The sequence below is a fragment of the Bos javanicus genome, chromosome 19, assembly GCF_032452875.1.
Source record: "Bos javanicus breed banteng chromosome 19, ARS-OSU_banteng_1.0, whole genome shotgun sequence".
In the NCBI taxonomy this organism is placed as follows: Eukaryota; Metazoa; Chordata; class Mammalia; order Artiodactyla; family Bovidae; genus Bos; species Bos javanicus.
The window spans coordinates 35,092,814-35,116,525 of NC_083886.1; the positions used below are offsets into that span (position 1 = coordinate 35,092,814).

Sequence of the window (23,712 nt, forward strand, 5' to 3'; positions counted from 1 at the left end):
AACAACGACTGAACACACAACTCAATAAAAAATGATCAAAGATTCAAACACTTCACCAAAGAAGATAATTGGATGGCAAATAAACACCTGGAAAGATGCTCAATGTAAGAGTCATTGTTGTTGCTTGGTCACTAAGTCATGTCTGACTCTTCGCGACCCCATGGACTGCAGCATGTCAGGCTTCCCTGTCCTTCACTACCTCCCAGAGTTGGCTCAAATTCATTGCCATTGAGTCCATGATGCCATCTAACCATCTCATCCTGAGTCATTAAGTAAATGCAAATTGAAACCACAGGGAGATATTACTATATGTCTAATTAGAATGGCTTGAAATTTAGAAACATAAAAATGAGTGCTGGCAAAGATATGGAGCAACTGGAACTCCCATTCATTGTTGGTGCAAATACAAAATGCACAGTGGCTTTGCAAATCAATTCAGTCATTTCTTATTGTTTTAAAAAAAACAACAACACAAAAGGTAACTGTGTGAACTTTAAAGATCTCACTGGCTTTACTCAATGATTCATGAATGGGGTAGAAGCCCATCCAGCAGTGAGAAAGGAGCTCCGAGGAGGTGTACAGAGGACAAGACCTTCACAGGGAGAATGGGCAGGAACAGGAAGCCATGCTCAGCAGAAAATCGGCATGATTATTGTGAAGTCACTTCCCTTTAGGGGAGGTGGGGGTCCACCAGGCCAGTGAACTCAGCCAGGGCTGATCAGGGAATTCCTGATTCACTGGTTTTAAGAACCTGTTTTGGGGATAAGATGAAACTATAGTGAAGTCTTGGTTTGGTGATGGGGGGCTCAGCATCAGTGACTCCATTTGGGGCCCCTTGTCTTTAACAGTATAAAATTACACCTGCACTGATCATATAGTCCAGTAATCCCACTCCTGGGTATTTGCCCAAGAGAAATGAAAGGGTGTCTGAGTGGGAAGTAATTCATAGGCTTGGTCCTGATGAAATAAAATTCATGTTTTAAAGCAAGATAAGAAAAATTTAAACATAATTTTACTCTGCTTTTGGCCTCCTCCCTCCCCACTAGTGTACATGTGCGTCTGCACTAACCAGACCCCTGCACTCCCCACCCCCAATGGCGGAAATATCTGCTCAATCATAAAACCAACTTTTCTCCTCCTACAACAAGGACCTATTGTGTAGCACAGGGAACTATACTCAACATTTGGTCATAACCTATAAGGGAGAAGAATCTCAAAAAGAATGTATATGTATAATTGAATCACTTTGCTGTATACCTGAAACTAACATAATATTGCAAATCAATTATGTGCTTAGTTCTTCAGTCGTGTCTGACTCTGCAACCCATGGACTGTAGCCTGTCAGGCTCCTTCATCCATGGGATTTTTCAGGCAAGAATGCAGAAGTGGGTAGCCATTTCCTTCTCCAGGGGATCGTCCCAACCCAGGGATTGAACTTGTGTCTCCTGTGTCTCCTGCATTGCAGGTGGATTCTTTACCTACTGAGCCATTAGGGCTTCACCTAAAAAAAATTTAAAAACAAAACAAAATTTATCTACTTCTGGTTGTTGTTTTGGGTTTAGTTGCTCAGCTGTGTCCAAATCTGTGACCTCACAGACTGTAGCCCACCAGGCTTCTTTGTCCATGGCATTTCCCAGGCAGGAATACTGAAGAGTTTCCAACCCCAAGAGGGTTGCCATTTCCCTCTCCAGGAGATCTTCCCAACCCAGGGATCAAACCCACGTCTCCTGTATTGGCAGGCAGGTTCTTTACTACTGAGTCACCTGGGAAGCTGCTCTCCTTCTGGTACCAGTCATGTAACTCTAGAAGAAGTTCTCAGTCCTGCTGGGGACACAATGACCACCACTCACAATGACCACCACTCACCTTGTTTGTGCAGACATCTTTGGCAGACTTCATGGACAAGGCCACTACAGTATTTCCCTTTCCTGCACCAGATAGCAACTGGTGCAGGAAAGATTGGTCAGATGACCTAGGGAGATAACGGGCCCCACATGGAGAAAGTCCTCAGCTTAAGTACTTACTTATGACCTTATATTAGTATCACTAGCTATATTACTTATATTCTGCCTATTTTACAAAATTACTGTTTCTTACATCACCAAATGATGTGTGACTGAGATTCACATAAAATAAATGATGATTAGGTGGTCTGAAACAATTGATCAAATATACAGTCCTGTAAGATCAAGTGTAACTCTAGATGTGGGAGGGAGCAACAAGAGGAAATTGTTTCCTGGACATAACAGACTGTAAGACAGGGATCCAGAGGCGTTGGGCTACTGTTAACAGGGCCTGGTCCACTAACAGCACACTGAGTGGCCCATCAATGAAATCCTTGCCTGACTTGGGAACAAGCATTCCTACTGCCATAAGACAAACTGGTCACTAAATGCCTCCCAAACCTTGGTCAAAACTAAGACCAAAAGGGAGAGGCTTGTCAAATAAAGAATGTTGCCCACCATCCAGTTCCATAACAACCAAGTCATCACCCACTGCTGATGATGACCCACAGGACACCCTGAAGAATGTTCTGAGTGAAGACCAGGATGAAGCACTCTGTGCTCTGGGAAAACTGGCAGAACCAGCCCTCAGACAGTTAGATATTTTCAGGAGAAATTTTTATGAACCTGGATTCTTGCATCTTCCCATACTTAGAAAAGCACTTAAAAAAAAAAAACCATTAAATGAGGTGTCTGCTCTTTGTGACCAGCAGCAACCTCCTACCAAGATGGGTGCTCATTGCATGTACCCCCTTTACCAAAACCACACATGTACTGGCCTCCCCTGCTTACCTCTTGGGAACAGTCCTCAGAGTTACCTGAGAGGCCATCTCCCATGTTGCAATCCTCGGGGGCCAGTCCTATGGGACTATGCCTTACACTCTGTGCAGGTAGACAGCACCCGGACTGAGTTCATGGCTCAGTGGTGGTTGGAAGACACGTCGGAGGGGCTGAGTATAAGCACGAACCAGAGACTTGGGGGAGATCGTGGTGGGATCACACTAAGCATGCGCTGGGTGAGTTCACGTGGGCTCCTTGCTCTTACCTAGGCCCACCCCCAACCTCACTTCCTTGCCCGCCTCAGACTGGGCCGCCCTGGCCGCCAGGAGCCAGGATGTCCAGCTCCCACTTTTTTCTTAGTCCTTCCTCCTCAGCTGCCTTTCCTACCCTCACTCCTTTTGCACCAATTGCACCCATCCTGCCAGCCCCAGATCAAATGTGACTTCCCTGGAACCTTATCTGACTGCCAACTCCCCACATCCATAAGAAGCTGGAAATTACTGGATGCACCTCTGAAGCCCAACACTTGGTCTACGTGCTCTCACAGTACTGCCTTCTCTTGTGTGACTGGGTATGGGGAGACCATGTCTCTCAAAGGGATTGAAAGCAGAAAATCTGGTTTTGCATATAGACACAGCATCTCGAGGGATACGTTACGTGTGGTAAGAGCTCAGAATTCTGTTTGATGAATTAATGATGAAATGAGCAGGCACAGTGACCCATGGCCAATGAAGTGGGTGTGGTCAGCACTTGGGAAATAGAACATCACCTAGGAGTTCAGAGAGATGGTTTTTTGGTGATAAGCAAACAGGACTATGGGGGTTAAAACTCCACACCTACTGTTCTCCTAGTAGTCACTTGTAGTTCCCCAACCTAGCAGATCAAAACCACCTGCCAGACTGATTAAAAACATGCAGGCCTGGGGTTCACTCCCTGCAACTCTGACTCGGTCCCATCAAGGGTAAGTCTTGCTTCATATATATATATATTCCTTTTTTTTTTTTTTTTTGGCAGGGGTCCACACTGTGTGACTTGTGGGATCTTAGTTCCCAGACAGAGATTGAACCCAGGTCCTTGGCAGTGAAAAGCTCAGAGTCCAAACCATTGGACTGCCACGGAAGTCCCTTGCTTCCAATATTTTTAATTAAACTCCCAGGGTGTCTCTGAGCAACCAAGCTTGAGACTTAGCTGCCTAAACAGCCAGAAAGCTGAAGACTCATTGACAGGTAATGATTTTTTTAAAAAGGGCAGCTCTGAGAATCTGTACAGAAGCCACACATACATATGACAGAAATGTGACTAGATCATCAAACTGTGATACATCCATGCCTGGCAATACAAAGAAATAAAGTACTGACACACAGAACAACATGGATGAATCTGACAAGAAACCAGACACAAAATACTACGAGTGTATGGTTCCATTGATAGGAAGTTCTAGAAGAGGCAAAACACAGTGACAGGAAGCTGATCAGTGTTTGCCTGGGGATGGTGGTGGGGTTGGGGCTGGTGGGCTGGGAACGGGACTAGAGGGACACTGAGGAAAATTTGGGGGTGAAGGAGATGCTTAGTGTCTCAATGGCAGTGGCGGTTCTGTGGGTGTGTACAGTTATCAAAAGTCATTGAGTTACATGCGTTCAACAAGAGGGCATCTGCTGAGACTCAGAACCCAGGACCCTAATGGGAATCCTGCCACTGTCCTCCAACCCGCGTGGCTAGCCCGTCACCATGTTCTGCCTTCTGATTCGGAAATCTCTCCTGGATCCTCCTCCCACTCGTTACTTCCAAAGCCTGGCAACATTGCCAGGGGTAGAACTGCTGCTGGTCTTCCTGCCCAGAGTTCAGGGCCACGGCCCCCTCTGCCAACAGGCTTTTCAGATGCAGAACCGATCATGCCCCACCTCGAACCCCCATTTAGATCCCTCTGATTACAGACCACCCACCTGCACCCCTTCCAGGGTAAGACAAAGTGCCACGTGCCTCTCTGGGTTCTCTCTGACCCACCACTCAGACCTGCTCCTGGCTGGACTGTGCACGGCTCCCCAAAGCACCATCACAGCTCCAGGCCGGCGTGCTCACCACCTCTCTGGCCCCAACATTCTCCCAAGAGCCTCCACTGGCAACTCCTGCTCACCTTTCCATGCCTCGGTTTCCCCACCTTGAAAGAGAGGGCCGTACATATGGGCGCCTTATGGGAATCAGAGGAAACAACCCTCTAGGAGAACTGGACTGCTTCATTTGCCACGCAGTCGGCATGCCAAAGTCTCATGTTCATCATTTTAAAAAACATCGATGTGTTTGAACAAGAAAACTGAAGCCAGGGGAAAAGACACTTCCCATGCACTGGTTTTCCCCAGTGAAGGTACAGTCCTGCCTGTTTTGCAAGACTTTTCGTGGGTGTCTCCTGCTGAGACGACACGGACACACGGAAACTCATGTGGCAGAGGAGAGAGAAGAGATGAAGAGAAGTGAAACAGCCGCTCTGAGCACAGCCACGGAAGACGTAGTCTGTGGGGCTGAGCCAGAGGGACAGAACCGGATCAGAGGAGCACATGTGTGCCTATCTCTGCATCCAAACCAGAGGGGCAAGCCCGTTTCTGAGTCAACTTGAAGGATGAACGTCCTGCGAAACTGAGCTAACGGTCTGATTCTAATAAGAGATTAGACTCAGTGGAAGAAAGGGGGAATCCCCCAGAACTGAATTTCCAGCCACCAGAGTGGTGGAGACGCTGCAGAGTAACTTGAGCCCCTTGCCCAGGGGGTGGGGGCAAAAGACGTCTAAACAGAAACCACGTAACAAGTAACTTCCTAGAAAAGCCTCTATCTCTGTCATATCTTTGAGACTGCCATCTAGGCCTCGCAAGCACAGCGTTTGGTCCAGATACTGTGCACAGGGACGTTATCCGGCCCTCTGCAAGGAAGGGAGGGGGTGCTCCCCAGAGCTGGATTCCAGGGGAGAAGGCTTAGAACTGGTCCAGTGGGCAGTACCCGCCATGGGACTTCAGATTTCCCATGCCTGGCAACAACACGCACATAAGCAGGCTCTGCACCACGGCTGTGAACACATCTCCACACTGCCAGTAACTAGTACCCAGGGGGAGAACTGCGTTTCCAAAGACCTTTAGACTTGAACCTCAAGTTAGATCCCCTGGAGGAGGAAATGGCAATCCACTCCAATATTCATGCCTGGGAAATCCCGTGGACAGAGGAGCCTGGTGGGCTACAGTCCATGGGGTTGCAGAGTTGGACACGACTGAGCAACTAGACAGCAGCAGCAGCAGTATTAATTATCCTTACTTGGCAAGACAAGAAAAGTGACAGGCAGTGAGAAAAGACAATGTTTTAAGGCTGCCAGAAGATGTTTGAAATCCATCGTCAGCCCCCAAACAAGCATGTAGCACGCACTTGCCCAGCCCATGAGGATGTGTTAATAATGTCAGGAGTCACCGGAGACTTGAGGTGTTACACCCACAGCAGAAGAACCTCTTTCCCCAGATAGTGCTGTTGTTCTGAGAGTTTCCATCCCCACCTTAAATAATAACCAGCTAGGTACTTACTCCAAAACCTCCTGCTTCTTGGGAGCGGCTGAACTCGATCAGCAAGCCAGTGGTACTATTTTAGGGTTTGGTGCTGGCGGGAGGAAAACCACACTTGAGGGGCCGGGCGCCGAGCATTGGAGCAACGCTTTGCTCAGGAAGCAGGCGGGCTCTGCTCTCCAGGGCCTCACCCCCTGCCTCTCCCTCCCTTCTTCTCCCTCCCATAAACTGCAAAATCACTTCTACCCTACTGGTGCCTGAGCGCTTCCTTTGAATGTCTCTGAAACATAGGATTTAAAGACGTAGGCTGACTGCTTTCTTTCTGATTGCTCCCTGAGATATCAAACAGAAGAAGGGGAAAAAAGCCAGTCTACTCTGCAGAGGTGTTGTTCAGTCACTAAGTTGAGTTCGACTCTTTGCAACCCCATGGACTGCAGCACTCCAGGCTTCCCTGTCCTTCACCATCTCCCAGAGTTTGCTCAAACTCATGTTCATTGAATTACTGATGCCATCCAGCCATCTCATCCTCTGTTGCCCCCTTCTCCTCCTGTCCTCAATCTTTCCCAGCATCAGGGTCTTTTCCAATGAGTCGGCTCTTCGCATCAGGTGGCCAAAGGACTGCAGCTTCAGCATCAGTTCTTCCAATGAATATTCAGGGTTGATTTTAGGATTGACTGGTTTGATCTCCTTGCAGTCCAAGGGACCCTCAAGCATCTTCTCCAGCACCACAGTTCAAAAACATCAATTCTTCAGCGTCATGTCTTCTTTACAGACCAACTCTCACATCTGTACATGACTGTTGGGAAAACCATAACTTTGACTATACGGACCTCTGTCAGCAAGGCCTCAGGGCCCCTCCCCTGCCAAAGTCTGTGGCTCCTGACAGTGACTCTTAATTCTACAACTCATATGGAAATGCAAGGGACCCAGAATAGTCAAAACAATTTCGAAAAAGAGGAACAAGGTAGGACTTACACTTCCCAATTTCAAAACTTACTACAAAGCTACAGCAATCTAGACCATGTGATATTTGGCACAGGGCTAGACATACGCAGATAAATAGAAAAGAACTCAGAGTTCAAAACTGAACTCTTACGTTTATGGGCAGTTGTTTTGGACAAGGACACCAAAACCATTAGACAGGGAAAGAACAGTCTTTCAACAAGCAGTGTTGGGACAACTGGACATCCACATGCAGAAGTATGAAGTTAGACTCCTTCCTCCCACCACATGCAAAAAATACCTCAAAATGTAAGAGCTAAAAAATAGAAAACTCTTAGAAGAAAATGTAAGTATAAAACTTTGTGACCTCGGACTAGGCCACGTTTTCTTAGATATCACACACGAGACACAAGCAACCAAAGAAAAACTAGATATGTTGGACTTCATAAAAATCAGAAACGTTTGTGCTTCAAAGTACACTATCAAGAAGTGAGGGCTTCCCTGGTGGCTCAGTGGTTAAAAAAAAAAAAATCCACCTGTCAATGCAGAAGACTCAGGTTTGATCCTTGATCCAGGAAGATCCCACATGCCACAAAGCAATTAAGTCTGTGTGTCACAACTATTGAGCCTGTGCTCTAGTGCCTGGGAGCTATAACTACTGAGTCCTAGGGTCCCAACTACTGAAGCCCATGTGCTCTAGAGCCTGTACTCCACAAGAGGAACCATCAAATGAGAAGTCCACACGCTGCCACTGGAGAATAGCCCCCACACACCGCAGCTAGAGAAAAAGCCCGCATGGCAACAAAGACTTAGCATAGCCAAAAATAAATATAAAATTACAAAAAAAAAAAAGAAAGTGAAGAGATAATCCACATGATGGGAGAAAATATTTACAAATCACATATCTAATAAGGGCCTATTATCCAGAATATAAAGGACAAGTAACCCAACTGAAAAATGGGCAAAGGAGCCAAACAGACAATTCTTCAAGGAAAATATGAAACATACAAATGGCCAATAAGCACATGGAAAGATATTTGCAATTATTAGGCAATAGCAATACGAAAATCAAAGCTACAATGAGATAGCATCTCACATCTACTAGAATGACTACAGCTAAAAAAGACAATAGTAAGTTTTGGCAAAGATATGGAGAAATCGAACCTCCATACATTGTTTGTGAGAATGTAAAATGGTATTGTTGTTTGTTTAGTTGCTCGGTCATGTTGACTCTCTGCGACTCCATGGACTGTAGCCCACCAGGCTCTTCTGTTCATGGAATTCTCCAGGCAAGAATACTGGAGTGTGTTGCCATTTCTTTCTCCAGTAAAATGCCATGGCATCTGTGAAAAAAAAATTGGCATTTCCTCAAAGATAAAGACAGTCACCATTGTGATCTAGTAATTCCACTCCTAGGTATGTACCCCCAAAGAACTGAAAACAGGAGCTCAAATAAAAATGTACACGAATGCTCACAGAAGTACTATTCACAATAGCTAAAAAGTAGGAAAAAAATCCTCATCAAGTGATGCATGGATAAACATAATGTGAGATCCATACAATGGAATACTATTCATCAGTAAAAACGAATGAAGTTTTAAAAAAAGGAGCGAAGTAGTGGGACGTGATACAATATAGATGAACCTTGAAAACATGTTGAGTGAAAGAAGCCACATCAAAGAGGTCACAATTGTATGAATACATTCATATGAAATTTCCAGAATAGCAAATCCATAAATACAGAAAGTAGATTAGTGGTTGCCGTGGGATGAAGGGAGGAGTTAGAATGGGCAGTGACTGATAATCGCTCCAGGACTCCCTTTTGGGGTGATAAAAATGTTCTGGAATTTGACAGTGGTGACTGTTGCACAACTTTGTCAATACACAAGAAAATTACTGTATTGTATATCTCAAAATAGTGAATTTTATGATGTGATTTATATAAATTTCACAAGTGACACTGTAAAATATTTGATGATGTGGAACAAAGATGACAATATATTTAGTGGAGTATATGGTTATGAATCGGAGAAGGCAATGGCACCCCACTCCAGTACTCTTGCCTGGAAAATCCCATGGGTGGAGGAGCCTGGTAGGCTGCAGTCCATGGGGTCGCTAAGAGTCGGATACGACTGAGTGACTTCCCTTTCACTTTTCACTTTCATGCATTGGAGAAGGAAATGGCAACCCACTCCAGTGTTCTTACCTGGAGAATCCGAGGGACGGGGGAGCCTAGTGGGCTGCTGTCCATTGGATCGCACAGAGTTGGACACGACTGAAGCGACTTAGCATGGTTATGTATTAAGTTTGCATCAGCACTGAACTGAAGACGCTAAACCTATGGCTACAAAGGGTCAACTGTATATTTTATTTTTAAAAATCTGTGTGTAAGTGGACCCATGCAGTACAAGCCCAGCTGTTGAAGGGTCAACTGTACAAATATCATATGATCCCACCTCTGGGTATTTACCCAAAGGAATTGAAATCAGGATCTCTAAGAGACATTAACGCTCCTTTGTTCATGGCAGTGTTATTCACCATATCCAGGATGTGGAATCAACCGAAGTGTCCATCAGCAGACAAATGGATAAAGATGGTACATATATACAATGGAATGTGATTCAGCCTTAAAAAAAGTAAGGAGAGTCCACAGTATGTGACAACATGAATGAAGCTGAGGACATTATGCTGAGTGAAATAAACCAGTCACGAAAGAACAAACCCTTCCTGACTCCACATATCTGAGGAACTCTAAAATAGTCAAATTCACAGAATCAAAGAATAGAATGGTAGTTCCTAGGGGCTGGAGGAGGGGGAATGGGGCATAAAGTTTAATTAATTAATCAACTGGCATAAAGTTTCAGTCAAACAAGATGAGTAAGGTCTAGAGATTTGCTGTACAGTGCTGTACCTCTAATCACCAATCATTTATTGTATGCTTAAACATTTAAGAGAGTAGGTCTTGGGACTTCCCTGGTGGTCTAGTGGCTAAGACTCCACGCTTCTGAAGCAGGGGCCTGGGTTCAATCCCTGGTCAGGGAACTAGATCCCATATGCTGCAACCAAGACCTGGTATAGCCAAATAAATATACATTTTTTTAAAGCGAGAGAGAGTAGATCTCAAGTTAAGTGTTCTCACCATGGTAAAATAAAAGTTTAGAAAATAAATGACAAAAAGAGGATGTTACCTCTAGGTGCTGAAATGATGGAAGGTTCTAATTGTCATTATGTTCTTAAGATTTTTTTGACACTAGCTGAGATGAACATGGCTTGTTTTATCATTTTAATAATACTATTTAAGCACAATAACCATTAGGCATTCTGAGAGCAGCAGACTCTATGACTTGATGGCTTATTCTGCAGAGACTAAGTTCAACATGATCCCAGGCAGGCTTTCTTAAGTGTAGAAGCAACTAAACCCTGAACAAGATGTCCTCTGTGGGGACAGGGAACCTCAGAACAGAGGGAGGTGATGGACCATGACAGTGTGTCCAGGTGTCCACTGACGCAGAAGCTGCACAGGACAAGGGTGGTCTACCTTCTGGGCTGGGTTCATGACTCCAAGCTAACACTGAGAGGAAATCTCTGTGCCAGCCAAGTTCATAAGTGCCTCAGCAGGAAACCTGCCTACTCTCCATGGAACAGAATTTACTAAGCCTTAGCCAAAAATCAAAGCCTTAAAATGTTCTGTTTGCTCTTGGAAAAAATAAATCTATCAACCCTAAAAATATCTAGGACAAAGCCAAAAGATGAAAATGACTCTGAGTGGGTTTCAAAGAGATGTTTGATGAATCTTTGCAAAGACTGTCAGAGTAAGAGTCCTTAGGACCCTTGCATTATAGTGGAGACATGCCCTCAAGGACCTGTGATGAAGTACATGAAAGGACACCCTCCCAGGGGCAACAACAGCTGAAAACTCTTCACAGTCTCTACCTTTCATGCAGCCAGAACAGACCCTGTGCCTATTACTGGAAAATGAGTATAAACAGAAACTGTTTACGTGATGTGCTGATGGTGGTGGTTTAGTCACTCAGTCATGTCCAACTCTTTTGCAACCTTGTGAACTGCAGCCTGACAGGCTCCTCTGTCCATGGCATTAACCAGGCAAAAATACTAGAGTAGATTGCCATTTCCTCCTCCGGGGGATCTTCCCGACCCAGGGACTGAACCTGTGTCTCCTGCTTTGGCAGGCAGAATCTTTACCCCTGAGCCACCCGGGAAGCCCTACCTGCATACATAAACTCTGAAACCTGACATCAGCATGTAAGACAGTACTAGGTTGGCCAAAATGTTCATTTGGGATTTTCCTAAGATCTTTTGGAAAAATCCGAATGAACATTTTGTCCAACCCAATACACTGCTCTTCTTTGTAAATATCTGTGTGACCTGACTGTAAAAAATCATTCCTCCTTAAAGGAACTTGACTTTTATGTTAACCCAACCATCTCTTTAGATGACTTTTTAATTTAGTTCTAAAGCATCAAATTTCACTGTAGGAAATTACATAGAGAGAAGAAATTACAGAGGGAGACACACCACACAGGGAGAGAGATGTTTAGTGAGGTTGCCCTTTGTACGAGCTCTGGACAGGGGTCACTGCGCCCTCCCTGAGGAAACAAGAAGACCAAACTCATTCTGCGAACACATGGCTAGGAACATAGGCCTGTTGGCTTACAGTTTATGCCTTGATATACTGTCATAAAAACACCCCTGGAGGGCCAGATGAACTCACAGGCCCAAAGGAGCCTTGACAGGTCAGGTCGCCATGAGGCAAGTGTGGCTCCAGGGCTGGCCCCTCCCCACTCTCCTCCCACTCCACCCCAACGCACCCCTTGCTGCCAGGGCCACACACCTGCCACCCACACAGCACCTCCTGTGTGAGGATGCTGAGGGAGGCGATGCATATGTTTGAACTGTTTAATTAGCCAGGAATAGGAAAGCAGCGATTCTTTCGGCTTCAAAGCAGATGTTGAGCTAAGTAGGAAGGACAAGAGCCCCAGAGCCTGCAAGATGACTCAGCCCCGGTCCCCCACAGGTCCCAGCATCTTTGGGGATGTACCTGTCCACCTGACTTTCCTACTACAGGGATTCTGACACTGAAAGGCCCTCTCTGACGTCCAGCAACCCTTCACCTCCTCCTTCCCAGCCTGGTTTGCTGGTTAAGCTGAAACCCCTGCACCCTTCCCAGACTCGGATTCCCAAAGGCCTCCCTGCCCAGTCTGAATCCCAAGACCACCTCCTTCCACCAGGCTCCCCATCAGCTCCCTGCCCTGCTCAGCCAGCCACCAACTGGGATCTGCCACATCACCATCTTTCTGTTTCCAATCTGGGTCTCCGGATGGAATTATGAAGACTGAACTCCCCCGAGGGAACATGGCCTTCATTGCCCCTGAAAGAAGTGAAAGTGTTAGTCATTCAGTCATGTCTGACTCTGCAACACCATGGACTCTAGCCCACTAGGCTCTTCTGTCCATGGAATTCTCCAGGCAAAAATACAGGAGTGGGTTGCCACTTCTTTCCGCAGGGGATCTTCCCAATCCAGGAATCAAACCCAGGTCTCCTGCATTTCTTTACCATCTGAACCACCTCACCAGGAAAGCCTTCATTGCTACTTAGCAATTGATTTATTCAACTCTATTTTCATGTTGAACCTCCCAAAAAGCATTTATTCTAAGAATTTCTTGTTAACTCAGAGGGGAAAGGTCATTAGCCTGACTAATCACAGGTTGAGCATTATTCTTCAAGTCATCCTTACTACTATCAAAGCCTACATGATCTCCACCTGATGCCTGACTTGTTTCTTCCTGATTCTGAACTTTCTTTATTGGTGATGGTGGCGGGGGGGCGGGGAGGGGGGCGGAGGGGGGAGGGGGGCAGGGGGGGAGGGGGGGCGCGGGCGGGCAGGGAACAGGGCTGATGTCCCTCTCCCAACCCTCAGCAACAACTTTTGAACCTCTGCTCCCAAAAAGGTACAAAAGATGCAAGGAAGAGGACTTCCCTGGTGGTCCAGCTGTTAGGAATCCACCTGCCAGCGCAGGGCACACGGGTTCAATCCCTGGTCCAGGAAGATTCCATATGCCACAGGGCAACTAACAACCCCACATGCCACAACTACTGAAGCCTGTGTGCCTGGAGTCTGTGCTTTTTAACAAGAGAAGCCACTGCAATGAGAAGACCACTTGCTGCAACCAGAGAAAGCCCCTCATGCAGCAGTGAAGGCCCACTGCAACCAAAATTAAATAAACTATAAAAAAGAAGGTACAAATAGGAAATGAATAAAGAAAAAGCAGCAATTAATGAAACCAAAAACATTTTTAACAGTCCCGAGGACTAATAAAAGTAAAAGCTGGTGTTTTGAAAGGACTAACAAGATAGAACTTCACGCAAATTTAATCAAACAAGAAAAAAAGAAGGCATCCAAATTAGAAACAAGAAAGAGGACATAATTATATATATGGATTTGTAAACTGGCGAAACAGATAATTTTCTAGGAAAACACAGATTACCAAAATTAACTCAAGAAGAAACAAACAGTTCCAGAGGAAAAAAAGCAAAGGGCAGGAAAAGGCAATTCAGAGAAATACTAAAGACTAATAAACACATGACAAGAGGCTTCATCTACCCAGTGCCCAGCACTGAGCAATATGAACTGAGCAATAAGATACTTTTAAAGCCATCATATGGGTTAATATTTTTTAAAGGGATAACAGTGTCACCAAAAATGTGGGAAACAGGACTTTCACACACTTGTATGCATGGATTTTGGGAAGCAGCTGGAGAGGAGATTGTAAAAGGGGACTTTCGGGACTTCCCTGCTGGTCCAGTGGCTAAGACTGCACGCTCCCAATGCAGGGTGCCCAGGTTCCATCCCTGGTCGGGGAATTAGATCCCACCTGCCACAGCTAAGAGTCTGCACGATGCAACCAAAGATCCTGCATGCCACAACTAAGATGTGGCTCAGTCAAATAAATATATCTATTTTTAATTAAAAGAATAAAGGGAGGCCTTTCACATTTTACTCTCTGCACTTCTATGAGTTTTCATAAGAATGTGCTTTAAAAATGGAATTTCTAAGCCTGTATACACAAGGACTAATACACAACTGTTACTATCTGTTTAGACTGGAGAACAAAGCTTTGAAATGAGAATGTAGACTTAAAACAGTTTATGGATCTGAAACATAAGAGGCAAGAAAAAAGAGAAACAGAAAACTAAGCAGCAGAGTACAGACTGGATATGATGCAGAAGAAAACCGAGCACCAGCTCCTGTGCTCTTCCTTCTGCCCCTTGCTGAGAGCCCAGCACAGGGCACTGAGTAAGTGTTTGCTGAATACATGAAAGCAAAATGGGATTCACATATCCAGAGCTACTTTGGGAATTTCAACTTCAAAAGAAAAAAGTGCAACAGTTTTACTCAAGTGTATTTTACTAATTGTGGTGGTGGGTTAGCCGCTAAGTCATGTCCAACTCTTGTGACCCCATGGGCTGCTAGACTTCTCTGTCATGGGATTCTCCAGGCAAGAATACTGGACTAGGTTGCCATTTCCTTCTCCAGGGGATCTTCCCGACCCAGGAATCAGACCTGGGTCTCCTGAATTGCCAGCAGATTCTTTACCAACTGGGCTATGAGGGAAGCCCCAAGTATTTTATTAATATTATCTTGAAATGCAAGATTATTCTTTTCCCTGAAATCCTGTTACACTCTTCACATAACCATTAAGTTTGAAATTTATACTTTGGTTATTTTTCTGCATCCAACCTTCAGTTACAGGGATGTAGTTCAGGCTTCCCTGGTGGCTCAGTGGTAGAGAATCCACCAGCCGATACAGGAGACGCAGGTTTGATCCCTGGTCCGGGAAGATCTCACATGCCTGAGAGCAACTAAGCCCATGCACCATGACTATTAAGCCTGTGCTCTAGAGTCTAGGAGCTGAAACGACTGAAGCCCACGCACCCTAGAGCCCATGCTCCACAATAGAAGCCAGCGCACCAAAACTAGAGAAAGCCCACACAGCAATGAAGACTTAGCACAGTCCAAAATAATAATTTTTTTTTTATTAACCTGCATCTCCAGGGTCTCCTGCGTTGGCAGGTAGGTTCTTTACCACTAGTGTCACCTGGGAAGCCCCAGTAAGTAAATAAATATTTTTTTTAAGGGATGTGGTTCATCTTGGTTAGTCTGTTACTATATTTTCACCAAATATTTTAATAATATTGTATGCTGGTGTTCATATTTGTTAAAATTCACAGTTTTCCTCTTTTTCTATTTTGTGGCATTACATCAGTTTAGAAAAATTGATAGAGCAGAGTGAAGTGTTAATCATTCAGTCATATCTGACTCTTTGCAACCCTATGGATTGTAGCCCACCAAGGCTCCTCCCTCCACGGGATTCTCCACGCAAGAATACTGGAGTGGGTTGTCATGCCCTCCTCCAGGAGAGCTTCCCGACTCAGGTATCGAACCCAGGTCTCCCTCATTGCAGGAAGATTCCTTACCGTGTGAGCTACCAGGGAAGCCCAGAGAGAGTGGTTCAAGGAAATATAAAGGTCATGCTGACAGTATAAATATGACTCAACAGTTAGAAAGGGTCACTATTTTTAATCAGCTTTTTGGTTGTTGTATAGTTGACTGGAAGGGTCATATTGAACAGGACTGATGTGTAAGCTGGAGAGGTGTATGTCCTTTATGTGGCCAGCCAGCCACTTAAACAGGGATGTGCAGGCAGGAAGCACAGTAGTGTATCCTGAAAAACTGGAATTCATTGGCCCCCTGATGCATTTGCTTCCAAGGGTTAGAACACTTCATAGTTTTCATGAAGCTCCTGAAATAGTGGCAGAAAACCACGCATGCTTCCCACATGACTTTCAGACAAAGCACCATGGCCTCTTTGGTAAACCAACCAAGTTCTTCCTCAAGGGGACAATAACATTTCTCTGTGCAAAATCCTATGAGTTTCACAGGAATACAACAGAGGCCTCATTTACTGCTACACCCCTCACTGGTACAGCACACACACTAATGGAACGTGTTTTTAGAACTGCCCCAAAGTTAATGATACATGTTTTGGAGAGAAAACAGAACAAGATGTTAGCAGAATCCCTCTCTCAAATCATGCTCTGAATTTCAAGGAATATGTATGGCGTGCCACAGCAAAGAGGAAGAAGCACTCAAACCTCAAATGGCTTTACCTGTACTGCTAGGGTGTCTGGACTTGGTAAGCCCTAGTCAATGAGGATGATTTAAGCAAAGAAGCAAGGAGATAAAACTCATACTTTAGAACAACTGTTCTGATGGCAGCATGGACGACAGATTATAAGGGAGTAAAGCTGGAAGCAAGAAACCCATTTCCAGGCAACTTAAACAGTCTAGATGAGATACCATACACAGAGAGTGAAAGAGAAATTCACAAGAGGCTGAATCAACAAATTGTTGCTGTTGTTCAGTCATGAAGCCGAATGCAACTCTTTGCGCCCCATGGACTGCAGCATGCCAGGCTCCTCTGTCCTCCCCTCTCACCTAGAGTTTGCTCAGATTCATATCCATTGAGTCACTGATGCCATTTAACTATCTCATCCTCTGCCACCCTCTTCTCCTTTTGCCCTCAATCTTTCCCAGCACCAGGGTCTCTTCCAGTGAGTTAGCTCTTCACATCAGCTGGCCAAAGTATTGAAGCTTCAACTTCAGCACCAGTCCTTCCAATGAATATTCAGGGTTGATTTCCTTTAGGATTGACTGGTTTGATCTCCTTGCAGTCCAAGGGACTCTCAATTGTCTTCTCCAACACCACAGTTCAAAAGCATCAATTCTTTGGCGCTCAGCCTTCTTTATGGTCCAACTCACACATCCATACATGACTACTGGGAAAACCACAGCTTTGACTAGTTGGACCTTTGTAGGCAAGGTGACGTCTCTGCTTCTTAATACACTGTCTAGGTTTGTCATAGCTTTTCTTCCAAGCAGCAAATGTCCTTTAATTTCATGGCTGTAGTCACCATCTACGGTAATTTTGAAGCCCAAGAAATTAAAATCTGTTTCCACTTTTTTCTATTCTATTTGCCATGATGTGATAGGACCAGATGCCATGATATTACAGATTCCTAAATATAAATAATAGAACTTGAGTGTCAGTTGAATTTTGAGGAGGAAGGAGGTGTTTCTGGTTTGAAAACAACTTGTTGAGATTGTGAAAAGACAAGGTTTGCCATGTGCATTGTTCATCTACTGCCGTGTAACAAATACCCGTAACATTTAGCAGCTTGCTAAATTTTATTATATTTATCATTTATCATCTCACAGTTTCTGTGGGTGAGGAATCAAGGAGAAGCTTTGCTGGATTATACTTAAGCTGGGGCTGCACCATCTGAAGACTTGACTGGGATGGGAGCTCCGAGGAGTTCAAATCACATGGCTGGCAAGTAACCACTGGCTGCTGACAGACCTCTGTATCTTGCCCAGTGAACGTCTCTATAGGTGGCTTGAATATCCTTCAGTTATGGTACACGTCTTCCCCTGCACCAGGTGACCCGAGAGAGAGCAAGGACGAGGCCACAATGCTTTTAATGACCCTCAAGTCTCACACATCCTTTCTGCCCTATTCCACTCATTAGGAGGGAGTGATTAATTCCAGCCCACGTTCATGGACAGGGCATTAAGCCCCACCTCTTGAAAGGAAAAGTATCAAAGAGTTTACAGGTATGTTTTCAAACCATTATAGCACTGAAGCAGATGATGAGTTCATTTCTTGCTGAATTTGAAATGCAGAGACACTCAGCTGGAAGAGTACAGAGGACAGATGGACATACCCATCGATGAACGTAGTGGGAACAAAGTCTACAGAAGACAGAGCTAGAAGCGAGGTCACAGGACTTTCCTCGGGGCTCAGTGGTTAAGAATCCACCTGCCAATGCAGGGGACACCGGTTCAATCCCTGATTCAGGAAGAGTCCGCATGCTGTGGGACAACTAAGCCTGTGCACCACAACTACTGAGCCTGCGCTCAGGGCCGTGCTCTGCAGCAAGGGAAGCCCCCAGGAGGAGAAGCCGTGCACCGCAACTAGTCCCCACTCACCACAACTAAAGCAAAGCCTACATGCAGCAGTGAAGACTCATTGTGGCCAAAATTAATTAATTTTCTTCTAAAAGAAGCAAAGTCACAGAGTTAAGGAGGAAATGAGAGACAAAGTCAAGCGATTCCTGAAAACTTAGCCATGAAAGGAAGTCAACAGTTAAAGGTCAGAGTAGAGAGTTTGGGTGGACTCCTTTTTAAGATAGGAAACTTTTGAGCATGTTTATAGGTAGAGAGAGAAGAAATCAGTACAAGGACTTCCTGGTGGTCCAGTGGCCAAGACACCATGCTCCCAATGCAGGGGGCGTGGGTTCGATCCCGGGTCAGAGAATTGGATCCCCCATACTGCAACTACAGATCCCGAGTGACACAAATAAGATCCAACACGGCCGAATAAATAAATACTTAAAAAAAAAATCATTAGAGAGAAGTCAGAGTGTCAATGAGGAGGGGGTAGTTGACGAAGGTCTTGGTAGGACCTCTTGGCCACTGATCCGGGACAGAGGAGAGACCTCCTTACCCCAGAGAGAAGGAAAGGAAGAAAGGGTGCTGTTTAGCTTGGTCCCGTCTCCAGGACAAGTAGATCCAGGACAAAGTGTGTTGTTAGGAACACAGATGCGCCCGCAGGTTGGGAAACTCTCAAGTCAGCTTAGTATCTCCCCAAGCTGTCCTACCGCAGACCCTGCCAGGTCTCTGGGGCCGGCTGTAGGCTTCATTGTTCTGACGTACCTGCTTCCCTGTGCCCTGTGCTCTTCTAAGGTGTTTGATTGGCTGTCTATCTAGGAAGATGACCACCTTGACCTTGGAATCTCCTCTATGGGAAGTCCCCATCAGCAGCCCTGAGGGACTTGGTATCTTGGGGTCTCTGCCTGCTCCCAGGCTGTGGCTCGCACCCCGAGCTGGGTGCGGTAGTAAAGCCCCTCTGAACCACAGTGTGCTGTTTCCCACAGAAGAAACTGCAGTGGCACTGCTGTTTCTGCCCTAGAACCCTGCTTTGGTGTCCAGATTCTTGATGAATTTATTATCCTTCAGTTCTATAAAACTTTGCTGCATTAAATACAAATATAGTTCCCTTCCTGTGAATTATGACCTCAACAAAAGCTGGCCAACAGAAGATATACATTAAACTGTGACGATTCATGGAAATGAATAAGCCCATAGCAGCAAGTTTCCATGCTAGCAGTTACCATGGTGACCATGGGCATGAATGGCTATTTAAGGTGCTCTCTTTAAAACATCTCATTAGGCACCGGATAGAAAAACTGATGAAATCATGGGGGAACTTTGTTTTTTAATTTTAATGAAGAAGGAATTTAAGCTCCAGGGGATCTTCCCAACCCAGGGATTGAACCCAGATCTCCCACATTGCAGGCAGATTCATTTTGCCAGCAGAGCCATCAGGGAACCTAAGAATACTGGAGTGGGTAGCCTATCCCTTCTCCAGTGGCTCTTCCTGACCCAGGAATCAAATCAGGATCTCCTGCATTGTAGGTGGATTCTTTACCAGCTGAGCTACCAGGGAAGCCTCTAGAAATATGTTAGCTACTATTTATAAAGCAACTGTTAGAGACCATACACTTTCCTAGGGCTTTTGCTTAAATTGTCACATTTATTCCTCAGAAAGTCCCTATGAGCTAGGTAGTATTCTTTTACCCTTAGAGTAGTTGAGGAAACTGGGAATCAGACAGATTGTATAATTTTCTGATATCCACACAACGTGTGTTAGAAAACCTAAGGTTTATACAGAAAAAGTTCATGGTTTTTCCATTCTCCCATATTGCTGTTCTGATAACAGTAACTAAATTAAAGTATAAATACGATGACCAGGTATTGCCCCCAAGCTCATTCACTCTCACACTACCAGCGGCTCAATGTCCTCCACACAGGCTGACCACAGCCTGAAGTTTTCTTATTAGCTGCCTATCTTCCCACTAGATTACAAACTCACTGAGAGCAGGGTCCTTGTCTGTTTCACTTCCCACCCATCATCAGTAGCTAGAACATTATCTAGCATGGATCAGGGAATCAGTAAATATTTGTTGAATTAACAGACAAATAAGGCAAATTCAAAGGAAAAGTTAAATTAAGCAGGACCCTGGAGAGGCTTCTCAGGGATAGAAACCCCACCCCATCCCACCGTGTCCCCTGCCTCTTGTTTGTAGAAAAGCTTTAGCTTCCCAGGCCTTGCCTGAGTTCCAAAGTTAATCAGAGCAGTGAGAAAATACAGAAACAAAGGAAAACAGTTAAGTAAGACAAAATAATAATAGTTAAGCCACAACACAGGTGCTGGACCTTCAGTTCCTCCTCAAGGGCTCTAGATAGCAGTCTAAGCCACGTCCTGAGTGGTACAGAGACTGACACCCCCACCAGCTGGAGTTAAGTGCATGCAGCCCACCAGCACGTACCTCAGACCCCCTGTAACCAGAAGGTTTTGGATGTAGACTCCTGATCACCTCACCACCAACCGTCAGAGAATTGTGTACAAGCTGATCACACCCCCTACAATACCCACCGCTAACACTGTCTTTAAAAACCCCTCCCTGAGAGACCTGGGGGAGTTTCGGTCTTTTGAGCAGAAGCTGCCCATTCTCCCTGCTGTTTGGCTCAATTGTTGCTCAGTCTCTAAGTCATATCCAACTCTTTTGCAACCCCATGGACTGCAGCACCTCAGGCTCTCTGTCCACAGGATTCTCCAAGCAAGAATACTGGAGTGGGTTGCCATTTCCTCCACCAGGGGACTCTTCCCAACCCAGGAATCAAACCTGAGTCTCCTGCATAGGCAGGCGGATTCTTTACCACCAGGGAAGCCCTTTTGGTTCAATCACAAAAGCACTAAAGCAAATGCTTATATAAACATGTATTTTAAAAGAAAGCATTTGACAAGTTCAAGACAGAATTTAAATTATAACTTTTAAAAAGAAATACCCACGGGCTTATTCGGGACATATTGTGCTGTATTTTTCCATGTACTATTTTCAGTAAAGCAGTTAGCAAACTTGAAAGATCATAATAACAAACATGTGCTTCTGTAACTCTGAAATTGTGACTAAAGGAAGTTCTTCTTCACCAGTTCATGCACACATTTGTGTTAAAAAACGTTAACAATCTATTTTTCCCTGGAGAATACCGAAGGCCAGTTTAACTAAAGGAGGATGCTCACTGAAGTGAAGCTATCAAGTATGAGCCTAAGTGTTAATATATTCCAGAACAACAACAACAAAAAATCTTAATTTCCTCTGCCAACCCTGCAAATGCATTCCCTATATCACTGGGGAGACAGGTGAGAGAATGTAGAATGACCAACCAAAGGCCTCATTTCTCTCAGCAAAATCAATTTGAAGCTAGTAAGTAAACATATGTCCTCACAATGATAGCAGGTTATGTCCAGAAGAACTATTTAAAACATCTTACTCTGAGGATACTACTAAAATCTATCAACATGATTTCTCTCCAAAATAATTTTATTGAATTAGTATTTTTTTTTAATTATAAGACTACATTTTAAAAATATTTTACTTTATTGATTTTTGGCTGTGCTGGGGCTTTATTGGTGCAAGTGGGCTTTCTCTAGCTGCGGCCTGAGGGCTCTCACCGAGGCGGCATCTCTCACTGAGGACCCAGGCTCTAGGGCGCGCAGCCTTCAGTAGTCGCGGCCCACGGTCTCAGTCGGGTGCAGCGCAGGGGCTCAGCAGGTGCAGCGCAGGGGCTTGTGAAGTTGTTCTGAGGCATGTGAGCTCTTCCCAGACCAGGGATCGAACCCACATCCTCTGCATTGGCAGGTGACTCTTAACCACTCGCCCACCAGGGAAGCCCTAAATTTTAAAATGTCTGACGCTTACAGTCAACTGAAAAAGCTATAAGCTTACAGTCCTGTATCATTACAGTCTCAAAGCTAGACTTAGCCTACACCACCCTGTCATTTGTAACTCTTGTTAAAATGCCAGACTACAGCTCCTTTAAAGAAAAACAAACCCGGCGCATGGTGTCAGGCATCCTTTGTTGCTGCTTATAGTGACTAAGTCCCACGCTTCTAATACAGCTTTCATCTACTTACTACACATCAAAGGGTTTTACAGGGTTTTCTCTTTACACCTTAATTCAGTTTGTTCAGGATACTGTCACTCTTTCCCAGATAAAAATGAGGAAAATAAACTGAGCAACTTACAAAATAATTTTGAGGATGATCAGGTGGAAGTTTATAAAACAAATTTGGCTGTGAGTTAAATCATCACTGAACCCAGGTCACAGGTACATGAAAATGTACCATATGAGGCTGTGTATTTTTGTGAATGTTTGAAATTTTCTGCACTATAAGTTTAAAGAAAAAATAAAAGAAATTGAACAAATGACTTAAAAGTCACAAAGCAGAGACTTCCCTGATGGTCCAGCTGTTAAGAATCCACTTGCCAATGCAGGGGACATGGGTTTGATCCCTGGTCCAGGAAGATCCCACCAGCCACAAAGGAACTAAACCCATGCACCACAACTACTGAAGCCCCTTGCATCCGAGAGCCCCTGCTCACAAGAGAAGCCACCGTAATAAGAAGACCGAGTACTAAAACTAGAGAAAGCCCGCTCGCAGCAATGAAGACCCAGTGTAGCCAGAAACACATAAATAAAGATGGTAAAGATAAACATTTGAAACAGGGCAAGTGGTGGGGGTGCGTGGGGAGTCAAAGCAATACACAAAGAGTGCCTGGCAGAAAAGAAAACCCTAGTTCACCTATAGCTTGGTGGCTAGACACACCAGCGGTGTACTGTCACCTTTAGGGTGAGCTGTTTCAAAAGTCACCTTCAGCAATGGAATGATTCATTCCAGGCGAGTCATGTCCTACTGCCTTACTATTAATTACCTGTAAGACCAGCCTCAGATCTTATTATAGCCATGGTGGCACGCAGAAGCCAATAAAATGTCTGCCATCCTGCAGAGAACTTGTTGTTAGCCTTACAAGAAATGCTGGAGGGAGTTCTTCAAGGTGAGAGCAAGTGAGCCCAGAAGGAAATTCAAATTCACACACACAAAAATTCAAGGAGCACCAGTAAAGGTAATTATGCAATTATAAATGGGAGTAAACACAGGGTCCATCCTCCTCTGAACTGATTATTTTAAATTATGTGGTGAGAAAGACAGTGGGAGCAAGTAGTTGGAGTATACACGGGGTCCTTGGGAGGCACCCAGGAGGTAGGCCCTGCCTCACCTCGGAGAGTCTAGAGTTGCAGCCTGACCTCGAACGGAGCAGGTCTCTCTCTCCTTGATGCTACTTCAGAGCCTGAATACACTTTAATTCCTGCACACATTACACTGTTTATAATCATTTTATAAGCTTCTGGATTAGTCAGGATTTGCTAGGTTGCAAGTGACATGAAACTAATCTGAACTAGTTTC

General features: G+C 44.9%; 1 protein-coding gene across 3 annotated transcripts in view; it reads right to left on the bottom strand.

Annotated features, from left to right (window-relative positions):
• SPECC1 (sperm antigen with calponin homology and coiled-coil domains 1) overlaps positions 1-23,712 on the bottom strand; it is a 206,830-nt gene that overhangs the window by 165,768 nt on the left and 17,350 nt on the right. Inside the window, exon 1 of one of the 3 annotated variants that reach the window (XM_061389763.1) lies at positions 6,341-7,537. The exons of 1 other annotated variant lie outside the window; for it this stretch is intronic. The gene's annotated coding sequence lies outside the window, so the exon portion shown is untranslated. One more of the 3 variants, XM_061389764.1, reaches the window with a different exon arrangement.